This window comes from Marmota monax, unplaced genomic scaffold (assembly GCF_021218885.2).
Source record: "Marmota monax isolate L192 unplaced genomic scaffold, Marmota_monax_Labrador192_F-V1.1 WCK01_AAM20220418_F8-fsc00106, whole genome shotgun sequence".
In the NCBI taxonomy this organism is placed as follows: Eukaryota; Metazoa; Chordata; class Mammalia; order Rodentia; family Sciuridae; genus Marmota; species Marmota monax.
Window position 1 is genome coordinate 9,663,239 of NW_026695218.1, and position 14,004 is coordinate 9,677,242.

Genomic DNA, 14,004 nt, shown 5'->3' on the forward strand with positions numbered 1-14,004 from the left:
TGAAATAATAAATGCATTGATCCACTTGAATGGATTAACTGGGTGGTAACTATAGGCAGGTAGGGTGTGACTGGATGAGGTAGGTCACTGGGGGTGTGCTTGGGGGTATATAATCCATTCCTGGTAAGCAGAGTGCTCTCTCTGCTTCCTGAGTGCTATGTCCTGAGCTGCTGTCCTCCACATCCTCCACAATGTTCCTCCTCACTCAGGCCCAGCGCCATGGAGTCAGCCATCTATAAACTGAGACCTTGGTTTATACAACTCCCTACTCTAAAATTGTTCTCGTCAGGTCTTTTGGTCACAAAAATGAAAAAACTGACCAAAAAAATCCATGTTTTAGACTCTTTGGGGTCCAGCCATCTCAAGATTTAGACCTCTATTTTTCCTGGCCTCTGTGCCCTGACTCCTGCCTGACAGTGTTGGGGCATTTGTGTCTGACTATGACCTGGCCTCCACTCCAGCTCAAAGCTCTTTGCCCTGCAGCCACCTGGAATTCCAACATCAGTGCTTATTTCCCCCGTCTCCCGAAACCCCCTCTTCTACATTTACTCTTTACAGAACTTACTTGGAACAAGCTCCTAGATCTCTGCCACAGTCTTTTGCCCCAAGAAATAGGGAGCAACTTGCCAATTGTCAGAGAAGAATATATCTTCTCCCAGATCAATATGAAATTTGAATATATAAGATGGACCCCTGCCATTGTTTAAAAATCTCTTATGGTGATTCTAATCTAATCCTGCTGCCTTCTAGGATGCAACAAGCCCCAGAGAGCAAGTGGCATGAAGAGGCATTACGCCTGGTGCTGAGAGTTCCTTGCTACCCATTCTCATCTGCCCTTAAGGATACTATATATTAAAAAAATTTTATACCAGGGTTTGAACCCAGGAGTGCTTAACCACTGAGCAACATCCCCAGCGCCCCCCCCCACACACACACACACACACTTTTTTGAGATAGGGTCTCACAAAGGTGCTGAGGCTGGCTTTGAACTTGTGATCCTCCTGCCTCAGCCTCCTAAACTATAGGATTACTGGTGTGTGCCACCATGCCCAACAGAATATTTAATATCCAGCAGATGTTAGCCCCTGGGAAGACAGAGGCTTGGGCCTCTGTAGACTCATCTAAAGCAAAGAAGTGCGGTGGGAAAAAATAACAGGGACCTGTAAGGAGTGCCACACAGCAGGTTCTTGAGGTCATGCACCAATGAACCATGCATAGCTTTCCAGGAGTCAAATTTTGCAGTTAGGAATAAAAGGGAAATGCAGGGGCAGTGTGGCAGTTCTTTGGCTCCAGTGGAAGCACCAGACCTGGAGCATGTGGCACCAAAGGTACTCCTGCTGCCACAAAATCCTCCATCTCAGATCCTACAGGGGAACCCTCTAAGAGGAAGGGAAACAGACCTGCTCAAAAGACTGCTCCACTAACTCAGGACTGGGACTTCAGCTGTTGATCTGTCCTGCACAATACGGGGATCAAGGCATGTGACACCCCAGGAGAATGGTGCTGTGAGGAGCCAGCAGCACTGAAACTGTCCTACCAGGACAGAGCAAGCAGACAGTCCCCTCCCCTGCAGCATGACTCTCCCACCATCCTTTTTAAAAGCAACCCCATAGCCAGGGTGCAGAGCTCCTGGGTGCCTGTTGGAGGCCCAGAGGCCAAGTCCTAGGGTACGAATACAGCCCCTGCCAGCTGTTTACCCTGGGGTGTTACTGTTCTTTCTGAGCCTCCAGTGCCTAAACAGTCACTGCCTATTTATCTCAGGGAGTCAAGATAAAACAAACATGCACAGTCTGATTCTAGGGATAGAGATCCAGTGTGATCCTAAATGCCATTAATATATTGTCCAGCTCAAGGGAGGCATAGGGCCTTTAGTTCAAGGCAAAAGGCACATGGGGAGGGATGTCAGGAGAAATAGTTCCAGAGTTGGTGGCAAGTGGGGCCACCTCTAGAGGGTGATGATCCTAGGATATCAGCTTTTAAAAAGTGTTTAAGGACCCAGAAGAGTGAGAAAAACTGTCCTCAGAGGTAAAGAAGTGTCCAGTCTGGCTTCAAGGTGCAGAGTTAGGAGATAGAGGTTGATTTTAGTTTAGTACAAGCTACTTTTCATCATCAGAGCCCTCTCCTGGCCTTAGCAGCCTTCTATTCTGTTCCTGAACACTGAAGTAATCAAGCAAAGGCAGATTGACTGCCGGGACAGAAAGGTCCCCTGGTGAACTAGACCCATAGAGGCTCCACTAACTCCAAGCCTCTACCTCCACAATGCTCTCTGGAATAATCTTTGTGAACCCAGATTTGGGCTTCTACTTGCCTCTTGTCTTGTGGGTCCAATTGCCTCCCAAATGGAAGGAGATCTCAGGCCCTGCCTACCCTTCTTTCTTGCCTTCTGTGGACACTGGGGTCTGTGTCTTAACCATCCTGAAGAGTGTCCCCATACAGCTTGAAGGACTATCAAGAGAGGGCCTTTTCTGGCTTTTCCCACCCCCCAGGTGCTAAGATGTGCTAGTTATTCACTCCTCTCAAATTCATTCTCCCTGTTCAGGAGGCTGGCCCCTGTGGACTTGCCCTGTGGCTTCCAGTTCAGCCAGTAGGAACAGAGACATGGGATAGCGGGTACAACATCCTCACTTCCTCCTTGCTCCAATGCTGTGTCTTTGGAATTAACTATGACCTCACAAGGGCTCTGGAGGCCCAGGTTGCCCAGTGCCTGCACTCGTCAGGCTTCCTAACAACACTCCCTCCACCTTTCCCTCCAGTCCTAGGAGTGGTAATGGCTTCCCACAGTTGCTAGTCTGACTCTACCAATCTTTCCTGCCCTGCTCTTTAATTTCCAGTGATGCTTCACCAGAGGTGAAGTAACGCAGGCATCCGAGTTAATGCAGCTGCTTAATGGAAGCTTGCAACTCATATGTGTGCCTGAATCCAAGGCTGGGAGTGGACATGATGATCAGCTGCAGGGCCCAGATTATTCTGAATGGGAAAGTCACTTTCCTTTATGCTGAATGAACAGCATAGAGGCCAAATTTGAAAAAAAAATAAATTACCAGAAGAAGTTGGAAGTCTGAACTTTTTCATAAAACATCTTCATTTCTAAGTGTGGCTCAAATTTATGAGCTGCTCTGTAGTCCCAGAAAAAATCTGTCCAAAGGTCACCATCAACTAGCAACCTCTACTCCAGAGCTGTTGGCTCTCAGGCTCTGCCAGGTCTTCTCATGTCTCTGTGCCTTCAGTTCTCTTTCCAGGAATAATTTTTTTCTACTTCTTTGCCCAAGCAAACTTCTTCTGTTCCTTCACAACTCATGCCTCGCTTTCTGAAGCCTTCCCACAGCCTCATGAGAAGATAACACCTCCTCCCAGGGCGCCCAGAGCTCTTCATGCATACATCTGTTAGAACACTCATCTCACTGTGCTGGACTGCTTGTTCCTCCCTGGGCACAGGATGGTGGGGCCCAAGACTAGTCAGGGAGGAACAAGCAGCTCCTCAAGGTCAAGGATCTGTCCTGTGCATCTTTGTAGCCCAAGCATTGACTCCTATGCCTGAGGCATGGCAGGTAAGGCAACAACATTTTACTGGGAGAAAAAAAGTGGATATATTGGGCTTTAGGGCCAACTGGAGGCAGGGGAACACTGGGTTTTGTGAGGTCACATTATTGGGACTTGGTGTTGGCTGCTACAGTTGGACACCTCACAGGTCTTTTCAATCCTTCCTGGCTCCCTACCATGATGAGCTTTTCTTCTGAGCAAAAATACGTTGTATGTTCTGACTAGTGAGTGACTTCCCAAGAATCTGACAACCTAGGTATATATCTATCAAGAATTGTTAAACCCCTTACCATTCTATTCTGTATTAGTTTCATTAAAAAAGTGGGGTAACTCATTGGAGAATGTTGAATGCTTTCACAGCTCTATTTTTTAAATAGAGTCCACACCCCAGAAGCCTTTCTTCTGGAAATGTCCAGGCCTGAGCTGCTTTTGAGAGGAGAAGTTTGTACCCAGAGATAGAAGAGGAAAGTGATGAGAGGGTTTTCTCCTAAGCCTTTAGGCTACATGATTCCCTTCTTGTGGTTGGTTTCTATGAATTCTGATCTGTTCTCTTGGGAGGCCACAGACCAAAACAGGCAATGATGTGAATTACAATCCTATAGCAGTTGAAACAGGACATCTAATTTACAGTTGGAAACAAGCAGTATAGCAAGTATACAAGTGACCCAGCAACTGACTTTACTTCAAAATTATGTCATTTTCATAATGAAAACCTTTCAGATTTATCTACTTTAAAATGTGAGTTTCCCCAAAGACAGGGGCTGAGAATTTGGGGACAAATCATTTATTTTGGAGGCAATCACAGGAAGCAGAAATGAGGTCCAAGAAGAGTGAGAGAGAATAGGGAACACCAATGATATGTATCTTCCTGAACTGTATCACTGCAAAATGACAGCTCAATCCCACTAGGTTCCCACTGAGGAAATATTTAGAAATCTATTTGCAAATTAAGCAAATTGAGACTCTGATGATCAGAAGACTGGGGCATTAGCCATCAATTCCCATCACCAAATAACTGAAAGTTTTCATGGTGTCAAATATATACACACACACACACACGCACTCTGATCTTGGGGTCTGATGTGTGATGCTGAAAATGAAAACAGATTTTTATTTTCTTCTCCCCATCCTTTACATTTTGGTGTACTGCTATCTAAACTGATCAGAAATACATCCCAAACATTCTGTGACCTTCTTCCACCCACTTAAGGATCTATGGATATAAAGACCTTTCCACTGAATACGATTGGCAGCACTATACAAGGTTTAATTATGGCCACATCCAAGACTTACTACCTCAATATATATTCAGGTGCATCCTGCTTTATTTCCATCCTGGAAAGAAATTGCAAAAGGCATAACTTTGGCACAAACTGGTATATTAAGCATCCAATTCCAATGCTAAGGTTGCTGAGCTGAGCCTAGTGAGGTCACAAACACCCTCAAAAGCTTTTGATCTATAACTAGAGTGTTTCCTTGGATGGCTATTTAAAATATTGACATAGGATAAAAGGCGCATCTCAAAATAGGGGGGATGCAACTTTTTTTCATAAAACCTTGGACTTTGAACCAGAAAACCTTAAAGATGATCCCCCAAAATGTACAACTTATATCCTTTAAAAATGGAATACCAAAACTACAAGTGGACTATCTTAATTTAACTAGCTACAACAATAACAAAAACAACTATTTAGCATTGGCCAAGAGAGAGAAATGGTGGATGTTCACTCTTACCACTTCTATTCAGCATGTACTGGAGGTTCTAGCCAGGGCAAATAAGCAACCCATCTATAATCACAAAGTATATGATTATAAAGATTTCATAACAAAATTTCTACACTGTAGTCAGTTGATACTCAGAAGTAAAATCACCTGTTATTTAACTAAAGCACAAAATAGGTGTTTGACTTAATATATAAAAGAACAAAATGCCTAAATAAAGTGGAAGAAAATAATAAACATAAAAGAAGGAATAAGCTGGGAGTGGAGCTCAGTGGCAGAGTGCTTGCCTGGCATATACAACAAGGCCCTGGGTTCAATCCACAAGACCAAAAAAAAAGCAAAAAAACACCCTAGGGGTGAGGGGTAGAGTCCCAAAACTTAAAATTAAAGATGACAAAACTTACCAAGCATTTATTTTAAAAGATTGCTATCAATTATGCTAAAAACTTTTAGATTTCAATAAAATAACCAATTTTTACTAAAAAACATGAATTGCAAAAAGTAACCCTACAACAAGCAGAAAATTTAAATAGGCAGGAGATCACTCTAAGAAGAAGTCTGAAAAATTTGTCTGATATAACCCCCTTTTGCTTAGAAAACATCAGGCCCAAATTAGCTCACTGATTATTTCTCTTCCTTCTCCTATTTATCATACTTCATATGAAAGCTATATCCTATCACAAGAAAAAAAATTAAAGACCAACGCCTCTTAAGCATATGGATGAAAAAAACCTCAACCATATACTAGCAAACTGAATCCAACAAAATGAACAAAGAATTATAACCATGACACGTAAGATTTAACCTTAGATACAAGGTTGTTTTGTATCCCCCCTAAAAAAAACTCAATATAAAACATTCTTAATATTATGAAAAATGACAGAATACAGTGGCACTATAATCCTACTATCTGGGAGCTGAAGGCAGGAGGCTTACAATTTTGAGATAAGCCTGAGCAACTTAACAAAACTTTGTCTCAAAGCAAAACAAAAATGGCTGAGGATGTAGCTTAGTGGTAGCATGCGTATCTGGCATGTGCAAGGCCCTGGGTTCAATAGTACCAGAAAAAAATTGTTTTAATTAAAACACATGCCCTCTCAACTCAGAATTCACAAAATCCAACACTATTATTAAAAAGAAAACTAGGAATTAAAGGAAAATTTTTTCAACCTGATCATATCCTCCAAAAAATCCACATCTAACATATTTAATGATGAAAGGTGCATTCCCTCTAAGAAAAGAGGCTTGGATGTCCATCCTCCCCATTTCTACTCAGCATGTATTGGAGGTTCTAGCAAGGTGTTCTGCCTCATCTTAGGTCCAGAGCAACAAATGAGGGCAACCATGGATTCAGCCTACAACTATGAGCCAATATAAATTTTTCTTCCTGTGAATTGTTCTTGCCAGGTATTTGGGTCACAGTGACAAAAAGCTAACACAATGAGCTAAACAATAAAGATATTATCAAGAAACCAAATAGAACTCTTGGAAATCAAAGATTCAATAAAACAAAAAATTCACTTGAAAGTATCACCAATAGATCTAGATTACATATTAAACAATGTCAAGCCTTGAAAACAGAGTGAACTTGAATGCTCAGTATGATGAAAAAATAAAAGATAATTATCATAACATACAGAAACTCTGGTAAAACATTAAGATATCAAACTTAAGAATCATTTAGATAGATGAGAACATGCAAATATAGGCTAATGACATTAAGATATTTTCAGTGAACTAGAAAATTTTCCAAACCTTAGGAATGAGATGAACATCCTCATATAGGAATCACATAGAACTGCAAATAAATAAGATCAAAAGAGAACTTCAAGAAACTCCATCAAGGGGCTGGGGATGTGGCTCAAGCGGTAGCGCGCTCGCCTGGCATGCGTGCGGCCCGGGTTCGATCCTCAGCACCACATACAAAGAAAGATGTTGTGTCTGCCGAGAACTAAAAAATAAATATTAAAAAAAATTTCTCTCTCTCTCTCTCTCTCTCTCTCTCCCTCTCTCACTCTATCTTTAAAAAAAAGAAAGAAAGAAACTCCATCAAAATGCCTAACAGACAGTAAGAATAGGGTATTAAAAACCACAAGAAAAAAAAAAATGCCAGGTCACATTTAGAAGTAAACTAATAAGACTCACTTCTGACTCCTCAGCTCAGACTATAAAATCAAGGAGTGTCTAGTATGAGATAATGTTTCTTTCAGAGCTTGAATTACCACTAGCTAAGACTGTTAAATCTAGCAGAGCTATCACTTCAAATCAAAGAAGTAAAACCTTTCCACAATAATAAAATAATTCATGACCGCTAAGCTAATGCTACAGAAAATACTTGAAGTAATGCATACAGAGGAACTCAAAAACAGCCCCAGAACCTTCAACTAGATAAAGCTCACTAGAAGAAAAGTTAAGAGAATGAAAATTAAGACCAAATTAAATATATGAAACAAAGTAAAATGGCAGGAACAGAAAAACTTCTCTTCAAAATAACTCTGAAAATGATGTCAACTCTCAAAAGATATAGACTGGCAGAATGGATTAAGAAAACAAGACCCAACTATATGCTATTTGCAAGAAATTCTTCTTATAAGCAAGCAAAGACATCTACAAGCTGAAAGTAAAAGGATGGAAAAGATATTCCATGCAAACAGGGTCTAAAAAACAAGCAGGAGTAGCTATTCTAATGTCTAATAAACCAGACTTCAAGAAAAAAAAAAGATACAAGGAAGGTCACTACATCTTAAAGAGAACAATCCAACAAGATATGACATTATATCTTAAAATGCCCCAAATGTCAGTATACCTAATTACATAAAAGAAACACACCTTGACACCAAGTCCCAGGTAGACCTCAATACAATCATACTACCAACAGACAGGTATTCCAAACAAAAATCAATAAAGATGCTTATAAACTAAATATTATTATAAATCAAGTGGACCTAACATCTATAGAATATTTCATCCTACAACAGCTGAATTTACATTCTTCTTAGCAATGCATGGAAGCTTTTCCAAAAATAGGCCACATTTTATGTTACAAAGCAAATACAAAAAAAATCATTTTATAAGATCTTAGTGGAATGAAATTAGAAATACATATCAAAAATTATAGAATCCACAGACACATGGATATCAAACAATACTCTTGAATAATAAATGGAATACAGAAAAAATAAGAGGAGAGATAAGTTCCTAGACTCAAACAAGAGTAGCAATAAAATTTCTGGGACACTATGAAGGCAGTTCTAAGAGGAAAGATTAAGTGCCTATATTAAAAAAAAAAAAAAAAGAAGATCCCAAATAAACAATCCAATGCTACATCTAAGGCCCTGGAAAAAGCAAGAACAAGGTAATTACAAAACCAATAGAAGACAGGAAATAATTAAGATCAGAACCAAAATTAATGACAGAGTTGTAAAGAGCCAATATGAAGGATCAATACAACAAAGAATTAGATCCTTGACAAGATAAACAAGATTAACCAAAAGAAAGATAAAGACCCAAATCAACAAAATTGGAGAGGAAAAAGGAGATATCACCACAGACATTGATGAAATCCAAAGGATCATTAGGAACTCTTTAGAAAACACATTCCAATAAAAACACTTTCCAATAAATTGGAAAAATCTAGAAGACAGACAATTTTCTAGATACACATGACTTATCCAAAGTGAACAAAATATCAAACACCTGAACAGACTAATATCAATCAATGAGATTGAAGCAGCAATAAAAATCTTCCAACAAGCCTGAAAAACCCAGATGAATTCTCAGTTGGGTTCTACCAGACTTTTAAAGGAACTAATGCCAATCTTCCTCAAAGTATTCGTGAAATAGAAAGGGAGGGAACACTCCCAAATTCATTCTACAAAGACAGTATTCACCCTAATATTAAAACCAGAAAAGCACACATCAAGGAAAGGAAGCTACAAATAATCCTGATGAACACAGATGCAAAAATTCTAAATAAAATATTAGCAATATGAATTCAAAAAAGATAAGAAGATTATATACCATAATCAAATTGGTTTCATCCAAGAAATTCAAGCTTGGTTCAACTTGCAAATCAAGAAAAGTAATTCATCAAAAAATGTAATTATAGTGGGGGCAGGAGGAGAAGATGGCAGTTTCTTAACACCAGATATACAAAGTGGGAAGACTGCCCCTCAGTGAAGTGGGTAACTAAGGGAACTCACTGAAACTTAATACTGGATTGTAAAAGAAACCATAGAGACAAAAGAAAACAGAGCATCATATAAGAAATAATATATTAGAGGTGCACAAGCTTTGCTGCAAGCAATAGTAGCAGTGGCTACTGAGGGAAAGGGGAACACAGAAGACTACATGAAGGACAGATAAAAGAAAATAAAGAAAAATTGCCTTGGGAAACCCTTTGACTTAGAGAGGAAGACTAATTTTAATGGACACAGAGTTGGTAGGAAAAACAGTTTAGTAAAAGAAAACCCAAAAATCTCTCACCCCAGGGGTACCTTGAAGCAGGATTGCTGGCATAGAAAGCGTTCTGTAGGTGTAGAAAACATCTCCAATGTGAAAATATTAGCTGTGCAGCACGGGAAACATTCTACGTAGAGCAAACAGAGACAGAAGATCAGAAGCCCATAAACGAAGCTACCAACAGTTGCCTATTATAAATTCCCAGAGGTACCTGAACCAAAGTGACTGAAATCCACACAAATAAAATTATACCTGGACCAGTCTCTATACAATAAGTAAGAAAGTTTACTTTATTGCAGTCATTTTATAAGAGTTATTGGGAAGATGCCTATAGCAGCCACACAGGAACATCTGCACTCCAGGACCAATCTCCAGTATTTCACATTCATAGTAGTTAAGGTGAAACCTGTGGAGCTTTATTTCCTACACCCAAAAGTAGATTTTAGCAGAGGCCCTAGAGACCCAGACATCCTGCAGAGACTGGCATCCCCCAGGCAATAGGCAATATGGATCAAATCTCAAAAAGCCAACAAGTAGCATTCCAAAATTCAGACACAACTAAACCCCAAGTACAGGAACTTCCAATTTAGAACTCTGAACCACCTCCACTACAAAAACAAGCTATCTCATAACTTTCCTAGCCTTGTATTTGTATACACAACCAGGGTAACTCCACATCATGTATGACCACAACAATGGGAACCTAAGAGAATAAGTTATATTTTCTGCCAAAATACATCCTACTGTCATGTAAAACTAAAAATTTTTAAATGTTTCTAAAAATACACTATTTGTCAGCATGCCCCAGTCTATCACATCCTATACTGGAAGACTGGAAGCTCAGATTAGATATACTACACTCAGCTTTGCCTCCTAACCACAATGGCTGACAGCTAAGTGAGGAACATCAAGGCATTGGGTTTTTGTTGTTTGTTTTAAACAACCCCAACCCTTGAGCCAAGTACAATACCAAAAATAAAGAACAAAAATCCATACCTGCCAACAGTTTTGACCACCTTAACAAAGTCCCATTTCTTTTTCAAGAATTTCTTATCTTTCTTTTCTCTGTATTCACCCCGTTTTTAAAATATACTCTTATTTTATTGTTTTTATTTTTTAAAATATAATTTCACTGTATTTCTTTTTACTTTTTTCCATTCTGTGAGATTTGGGTGTGGGTGTGGGTGTGCTCACTGGATGAATAGGTATTATCCCTTCACTTTAACTGCTTTCCTCTGCACATTTTCATTATTTAGTCTTGGCTGGCCTAGGTAAGGTAAAATTATACACGGGTCTGAGTTGTTTAGATCTTACATTTGCTGTGTTTGTTCACACCTTGATTTTTGTTCCCCTCATTGCCCTTCTTCAATCTCTTGCCCCACTAGGTGTCAAATTTTCCTGTTCACTCTTTCTTTCAGTTTAATACTTTTAATTTTTTATTCCTCCTCCTTTACAGATAACATCTGCTACCTATCTAATGTCTCTCCTATGTTCACTTTTTTTTTTTTGCTAATTCAAACTTTATCTTGCCTTCCTCTCTAATTTTTCTTCACATAGGGGCTATTATCCTGCTAAATAGAATTAAATATTTTATACAATTCATACCTCATTCATGTTGCAGTAATTGTTAATATAGTGGATGACATAGTAGATGCCTGCTTGCTATTTAATGCCAGATCTAGTTCCTATTTATTGTTGATACTGTCACTAAAAGCTGACTCCGTCGATCTTATAGTGTTATAGAGTCAAAGTAGACACCAGAAACTTATTTTAAGGCTATACATCTGTTGCTAACATTAATGCTATTTCTGAATAACACTTCCCCAAGAAAGGCTGGAAAGTTATAGGGATATTTCTAGTTCACAGAGTAGATATCCTGCTACAGAACAATACTCACAAGTCAACCAAATAAAAGTAAATCTCATCCCATACAAGATCTATCCCCACCTGAGCCTCAACATAACTTTATCACATACAATTAAAGAGGAAAAAAAAACCCACACCAACAACCAGGCTTCGAGGAGGAACAACCAGAGGGACTCATGTCACAAACCTAGGGACTCATGTCACAAACCTAGACACCCGCTTACATATTAAAAACAGAAGTCTCAGAACAACAAAAAATAAATAAAATAACTACACACAAAAAGACAAACATAAAAGAGAAAGGAGAGTCCATCTCAATTGGTGCATAAGTCCAAGGCCTCTAAAAACAAGAGGAAACAGGCAAACAAATCTCCCTACACACAAAAAAAATTCACAATTTCCCAAAGGATCAAACAAGTATTAAAGTTGATGGAAATCCAGAGAAATATTATTAAAAATTGATTATTAAGTTATTCAATGAACTGAAAGAAAAACTAAAGAATGAATTAAGACAGCAAATAAGGAGATGAGAAACTATTTAAATAAAGAAAAATAAACCAATCAGAATTCCTGAAAATGAAAGACACAATGAATCATTAAAAATTCACTTGAAATCATCAAAAGATTAGCTTGTATAGAAAATATAACTTCAGACCTTGAAGACAGGCTACATGAACTTGAATACTCAGAGTGTAATAAAGGGGAGAAAATTTAAAACTATGACCAGAATATATAAGAACTCTGGGACAATGTGAAGAGAACAAACCTGAGAGTCATTGGAATAGAAAGAAACATGGAGATAAAGGCTAAAGGCATCAAGAACATTCTCATTGATATGGAGAAGGTTTTGGGTTACTATATCAGAAATGAAATAGACATCAACATAAAAAAACCCTAAGAGGAAAGATCAAAAAATAAATTCTTTAAGACACATCATAGTCCCAATATCTAACAGGAAAAATAAGGAAATATGATCTTGAAGAGAAAAGCATCAGGTCACATTTAGAGGCAAACAATAAGGTTCACCTCCAAATTTTCAACTCAGACACTAAAATTGGGGGGTGGGGGAGAAATGGAATGTGATATTCTAAACTCTAAAGGAAACAATTTCAGTCAAGATTGGTATATCAAGCAAAACTGTTTTTGAAAAAAAAAAAATCAATGGGGAAATAAAGCTTTCTATGATGAGGATAAAAGAATTCAAAACCACCATGCCAGCCCTACAAAAAATACTCAAAGATATAGCACACAGAATAACTTAAAAACAACCCCAAACCACACAAATAGAGGAAGATCACTAGAAGAGTAAATGAATAAAGACAGAATTACATATAGCAAACAATTAAAAATGGCAAAAAAACCCCACAAACACATAACACTGAATGTAAATGATCTCAACTCCCCAATTAAAAGAAAAAGATTGCAGAATTGATCAAAAGACAAGATACATCTATATGCTATTTGTAAAAGACTTGTCTCATAGGCAAAGACACCCACAAGATAAAGGTAAAGGAATGGAAAAAATTCTTGCAAATGGAATCCAAAAGCAAGCAGGAGTAGCTATTCTCACATGAAAAAGCAAATTTTGGGCAAAAAATAATAAGAGACAAAGTAGTCCTGGTAAAGGGAACAACCCAACAAGACACAGTAATAGTAAATATATATACCACAAATGTCAGTGCACCTAATTTAAAAAAATAAAAACTTCACAAAATATGAGCTAAACCCCAATAAAATAATGCCAAGTGATTTCAACACACCCTTACCATCAATAAATAAGTCATCCAAACATAAAAAAAAAAATCAATGTATTACTAACCTAAGTAATACTATAAATCAAATATACCTACAGATCAGACATTTATGCAATATTTCACTTCTAAACAGCTAAATTTATATTTCTCAGTAGCTGTGTAATTTTTTCTAAAATAGATCATGAAAAACATTTTTGATAAACCCCATATATCCTATCAGATCATAATGGAATTAAAGGAGAAATCAACAGTAACAAAGCTAATAGAAGTCACATAAATGCATAGATTGAACAATACTTTTTTAAGTGAAGAGCATATCATAGAAGAAAAATTATTAGGAAAAAATGAGAACGGTGATTCAATATATCAAAATCTCTGGAGTAATATGAAAGAAGAAAACTTATAGCATTGAATGCCTACATTAAAAAATATATATCCCAAATAAATAAGTTTATGCTCCACCTCAAGGCCTTAGAAAAGGAACAAACTAATTCCAAAAACAGAAGACATGAAATGAAAATCAGAACCAAAATTAATAAAAAAAAAATACACAGGATCAGGGCAACTAAGAGTCAGTTCTTTGAAATGATAAATAAGATTGATGAAATCTTAGTAACACAGAACACAATTAATAAAACTAGAGATGAAAAAAGGAGCTGTT